Genomic DNA, 6,253 nt, shown 5'->3' with positions numbered 1-6,253 from the left:
TCCCGACAACTTACGCAAATGGAAAAATAAGAAAGAAAAGAAAAACTCGTTCAACCGGAAATCGAATTCTAACGAAATCGTTCAAAATGCGGAAACCTAACATTTTTCACTCGAAACGAAATTTAGCAACGTGCGGAGAGGAAAAGAGAGAGAGAGAGAAAAAGAACTCGCACGTACCTGAACATAATAATAATAATAATAATAATAATAATAATAATAATAATAATAATAATAATAATAATAATAATAATAATAATAATAATAATACTAGAAATAAAGTGGAAGAAGAAAAAAAAAGGAAACGGAATTGGAAAAAAAAAAACCGTTAACGTAATTTTCATTTAAACGATTCGATCATTAATTAATTGTCGAAAAGGTGTTAAAACAAGGGTTGTACAGGTTGTGACAAAAGGTTGTTTTCTATTCTAACGCCGCCGCATGCGATGATAGCATACCTGTGCCTGCTCGTTAACGAGAGACATCCTCCCCCGGGGGGACATCATCACACTAAGATGTATATAAATAGAGAGTGGAAAAAACCTCCCGACGGAAGAATCGAACGAGAAAACCGTAAAACCATCAACGATCAACGTTCTTTCCCCTCCCTTCCGTTTGTCTCCCCTGAATTTTCCCTTCCCCCCACCGCTCTTTCCCCAGGATGACGTCATTAATTTTCTTATTTCCATAAGAATCGTAATCAAGTCGCAGCTTGAAAAAAAAAAAAAAAAAAATCACGAATGGAAAAATTTGTTTGTCCATCAATTCGCCGGTGAAAAATCAAAAAATGTCTCGCATGCAAAAACAAACAGACAGACAGACAGACAAACAAACAAACAAACAAACAGACGAACAATTTCAAAAATTAATAATTTACACGACGTTTTCGAAAATAATCGATTATAAATGATAAAATAATAATGGCGTTCAATAATTTAACGCCATCATCATCATCATCATCATTATCATCCGTTCGGGAAACGGGATAAATCCGCGTCGTACGTCATTTCCGCCGTAAATAAATAAATAATAATAATGATAATAAAATAACGAGGGACGTTAAAAACAAAATTTCCAAAAAAAAAAAAAAAAAATGTATGGAAAGAAGAGAAAAATTGTTCCCCGACGTGCAAAATTTTTTTTTTTTTTTTTTTTTTTTCGGTTCCCGAATTTTCCCCCGGACGGAATTTTTTTTCAGGGACGCGCGCGACGACAACACCCGTTTTCCCCGCTTCGCTCCCCTCCCCTCCCCTCTCTCCCTCCCATCACCGTTCATTCTTCCTCCACGTTTTTTCTCATCGCCGGAAAAATCAATGGTTGCAGACGTTAAATTCAACTTTTATAGTTTTCTCTCTCTCTCTCTCTCTCCTTTTCTTTCGTTTTTTTTTCTGTCAAACGGCGGCGGAACTAACCACTCCAATTTTTTACATTTTTTTTTTTTTTACCGCCAAAATAAAAATTTTTTTTTTTTTACAAGTTGGCTATTCCCTATCGCAGTTATTATATAACACGCTCGAATCAATTTCAACGTGCGAAAGAGAGAGAGTGAGAGAAATAATTAAAAATTTTCTACGTGAAAATAAGACATTTTTAAATTGGCATACACACACACACACACACTCTCTCTCTCTCTCTCTCCCTCCACGCACACGCACCCAAAACCCCCCGCGAAAAAAATAAAAAATTTTTTTTCTCATTTGATATTCGTTGCAACCCGTCTGCGAATGTGTGTAGATGACCGACCATCTTTATCGATCAGGGCGGAGTTCTTCATCTTCTTCTTCTTCTACCCTAAAAGCCTGACGCATACGCACGCATACACACGCACACGCACATACACACACACACAGCTTCCGTTCAAGCAAATTCAGAAAAAACCGGAGAAAGAGAAAAAAACTCAAAATGGATTCTTCTCGTCTACGCTCAGAAAGTGGAAAAGCGCATGTCGTCCTCCTTGTTCTCTCTCTCTCACACACACACAAACACAATCTCTCTCTCTTTTTTTTTCCGTCGGGCGTCCTTGCGAGTATTATTGTTTTGTTTCTCGTCAGAATGAACAGTTCGTCCGTCCACCTTTCCTTCCTTCTTACAGAAAATACCCCTTTTTCGAAATTTCCCTCCCCCTTCACGACACGGTACGTACCTTGAGAAAGCATTAGCCTTTTAATTAAACGGCTCCCGAGTATTGAAGAAAACGCCTTTTTTTTTTTTTTTGTTGTATGTGTGATAACAACGCAACAACATGCTGTGCGCGCGTACATTCAAATTCGAAAAATTTGCATATAAATGATCAAATGCCCTCGACGAGGACGTTGACGTCATCATCACGTCGAACACGTTCGACGAATTTCGACGATTTCGAAGCATAACAAAAACTCGAGTTTCCGAGTTAACACGCACACGCACACGCACACGCACACGCACACGCACACGCACACACACACACACACACACACACTTGTCACGCCTCGTCCATATATATTTATTTTTTCGAGACGGTTTAACGTTAATGTCAATAACGGCGATGACGACGGTAATGGCGACGATGATGATGATGATGGAGATGATGAAAAAGCCAAAAAAAATTGTTATTGCCGTTTTCCATTAGTCTATCGGCGGCATCAATCGGCGTAGGCGTCGATCGGCGTCGGTAGTACCAAAATATTGAACCACTGCCAGAACGTATAACTCTCGAGGAAGTGTCACGCATTCCGAATCGACCACTACCACCCCTGCATTTGCCCCCCCCCCTTTTTTTCTGTGCGAGATCACAAATCGGCGGGGGGAAGAAAAACATTTCGGTGCCGCAAATCACGACGTAAGATTCAAAATAAAAAATTAAAATAAATAATAGTTTCACCGCCATTGTGTTATTAACAAAAAAAAATCAATCAATCAATCAATCATAATAAATAAAAAAAAATTTCGAATGATTTAAGAAACAACGCAAAAAGAAAAAAGAAAAAAAACGGCGTAACATTTAAACGCCTACCACGACCGAAATAAATAATAATAATAATAATAATAATGATAATAATAATAACGAGCCAATAAAAAACAAATGCCATCGTCGTTTAAATCATGTTGGCGCCGCGCACCATCTATTGACTAACAGCCCCCCCCGCCGCCCCCTACCAAAAAAAAAAAAAAAACATTTGACACACGCGGAAAATGGTCGATTTAATTTCGGAAGATGCCAAAATAGGAAATCGTGAGCCGAAAGCGATAAGTTTAAATGAGCCAATAAAAAAAACGGTTGGTTAAGGCCGACCGCACTCCCTCCTCTTCCCCCCCTTGCTCCCCATTTGCTCTATTTCCCTCTCTCTCTCCCACCTCACCGCCCCCCGAGGTGCGTTCCAGATTCGGCACAAAGTTATTATATTGCCACAAACTTCCCTACTCCCCGAACCGTTCGTGATACTGCTGCGTACACGTGCACTTTGACTAGTACCCGATGATTATTAAGGTTTGAATCTACCGCGACAAACGAGACGGGTAAAGCAATGACGTATGACACGGCGTTTGTTTGCTCCGAACGCAGGACAACAACCGGACATCCGGTCCGACCCGTTCGTTTATTTCTCATCCAATTTTCTCCTTTCCTTTCCTTTCCTTTCCTTTTTTTTTTTTTTTTATTCGCTTTGATATTTCTTCACAAAACAACCGATTGATTGACCGACTCCTTTCTTCCAACAAAACACCGACGACAATTTTGTTTGTTTGTTTGTTTTTTTGAAACAACAACCGGAAACACATTATTTGCCAAAAATATCGTGATGAACAAATAATGTGTAAAAAAAAAAAAATAATGATGAATGACAATACAAAAACCGGAAACGATTATTATTTTTTTTTCCATAAAAATTATTTTTCCACCGGTTGAAAGGTGAATGAAAGACAACAAACACAAACAACAACAAACAACACAAACTTTATTAACAAGGTTGACACAAAACGATTGACACAGGTTGATGAAAAAACACATTTTCCGACTTTTTCAAACAATTGAAATCTTTCTTTATCTCTCTCTCTCTCTCTCTTTCTTATATGAATAAAAATGACTGAGAATGTGGGGGGGGGGCGGAAAACAAACAAACAAACGAACAAACAAACAACGATGATGGCGATCGTAAAATATATTTATTATTATTATTATTATTATTATCAAGAGCAAAAAGCTTTCATGATCTCAGATTGTAAATTTTTCCAGCATTTTTTTTTCTTCTGACATTTTCGACAAACGAACAAACAAGCAAAAAAAAAAAAAAAAAAGAAAGACGATTTCGTGCCACATGAGTAACATGCGTGAATTCCCTCCCCTCCCCGTATTTTGTCACAACGACAACTCTTACCAAATTTGTAGAGGAGAAGAGAGGAAAGTTTTTTTCCTATCATGTTTACCATAAATAAATTACAACCGACCTCGGGTTCCCATGAGGCCTAACAAACAACATCATTTCTGTGACACGGATTTTTCTTCCTCCGCCAAGTCATTATTTTCGTGTTTGTTTGTTTGTTCGCTTGACATGCTGCTACTACTCCTCCTCCTCCTACCACCACCACCATCACCTTCACCGCCACGCTCCTACTACGACGTTTCATATTTTGACCCATATTCTTCGTCGACGTCGTCGTCATAGTCGTTCTAAAAGGTCAATCCGCCGTTTGTCATCATTTCCATTTCTCCTACGCATAATCAAATCTTTAAAAGTTAACCGAATCTCATGAGAGGAGCAAGTCGGGGGGAGGGAAGGGAACCACTGGGTGTGGCATTATTTCGACGCAAAATTTCCGCCAACGTGAACGTTGGTTCCCATCGCCATGACGACCGTCTTGTTCGCTTCATCTTTCTCTCTCCCTCCCTCCTCTATCTCTTCTCCATCCTATTCCTCTCGTTTTCTCTTCGTTCTCCTCGTTTGTTGCAACCTTTTCCGAGTTTTCCTTTTTTACCTTTACTCATTTCCAACGGGGCTTCGTTAATATTTTCGCGAAAAAATTTTTTATCTGTCTCTCTCTCTCTCTCACTCCTTTTCCCCCCCTCTCTCTCTCTTTATCTCTCCGTAGTACCAAAACCGATTCCATTGTCATTGGCATTTCGTCCGACCGGTTTATTATTATTATTATTATTATTATTATTATTATTATTTTAATAATGCTATCGCAAAACGACCTTGATATCCAAACCTAGACCTTTTCCTTGAACGTGAAACTACTTTTTACCGAAAATCGCCATTTTCTTTTTCTTTTCTTTTCCCACCCCCCTCCTCCCCGTCGTCGTTTTTCTCCGTAAAATCAAAATAAAAACCAATCCGTCTACGTCAATTTCATTCAAGGTAAATAATAATAATAATAATAATGATGATGATGATAATAATATCAAAACGGGGGTGTGGGGAAACTCGCACGAAAAACAGAACGAATGTATATATTTTTACGATTCGTGATTCTTTTCATTCCGTCCTACGCCATTTTTTTATTATTATCATTATTATTATTATTAGTATTAGTATTATTAGTATTATTATTATTATTTCATTACGAATCCAATTTTCTTTTTTTTCTTTTTTCTTCCGAGTATAATAAATTATAAAATTCCACGCGACACACGCACCCGACACAAAACTTTTTTTTTTTTTTTTTTTTTTTTTTTTTTTTACTAGAAACAAATAGTAATCGTAATAATAATAATAATAATAATAATAATAATAATAATAATAATAATAATAATAATAATGATGATGATGATAATAATAACAAACTTATTTACCTTTTATCATTGATAAGAAAATAGTTACGACGATCGGAACATAATAAAACCCCCTGCGTGTTACGATGACGTAATAACAATTATTATTATTATTATTATTATTATTAATAACAATTATTATTATTTTCCCTTTGAATTGGGATGCCGGGGAGAATCAAACGCCACCAACGTTGTCGTTATCATTATTATCAACAAAACAAAATGTAATAACAACAACAACAACAACAACAACAATAATAATAATAATAATTAATTCGTTTACTTCGCGATCGGGTCGATTGATTGATGGGAGGCGGGGGGAAGCGGAAGAGAAGGGAAAGACACCCTGCTTTTTCCCGGAACTTTTACGAAATTTCTACGTAATCCCGAAAACTAAACCAGGAAAGTAGGGAAGATTTCGTCCGAGGATTTCTAACAGACACGCAGTCTGGCCAGACTTTCGTCTCTTTCCTTTCGTTCCTTCCCCTCTCCTATACCCTATCATTTTCA

Source organism: Pediculus humanus, genomic scaffold, assembly GCF_000006295.1.
Source record: "Pediculus humanus corporis 1103172108318 genomic scaffold, whole genome shotgun sequence".
NCBI lineage: Eukaryota > Metazoa > Arthropoda > Insecta > Psocodea > Pediculidae > Pediculus > Pediculus humanus.
This window is presented reverse-complemented; position numbering follows the sequence as displayed.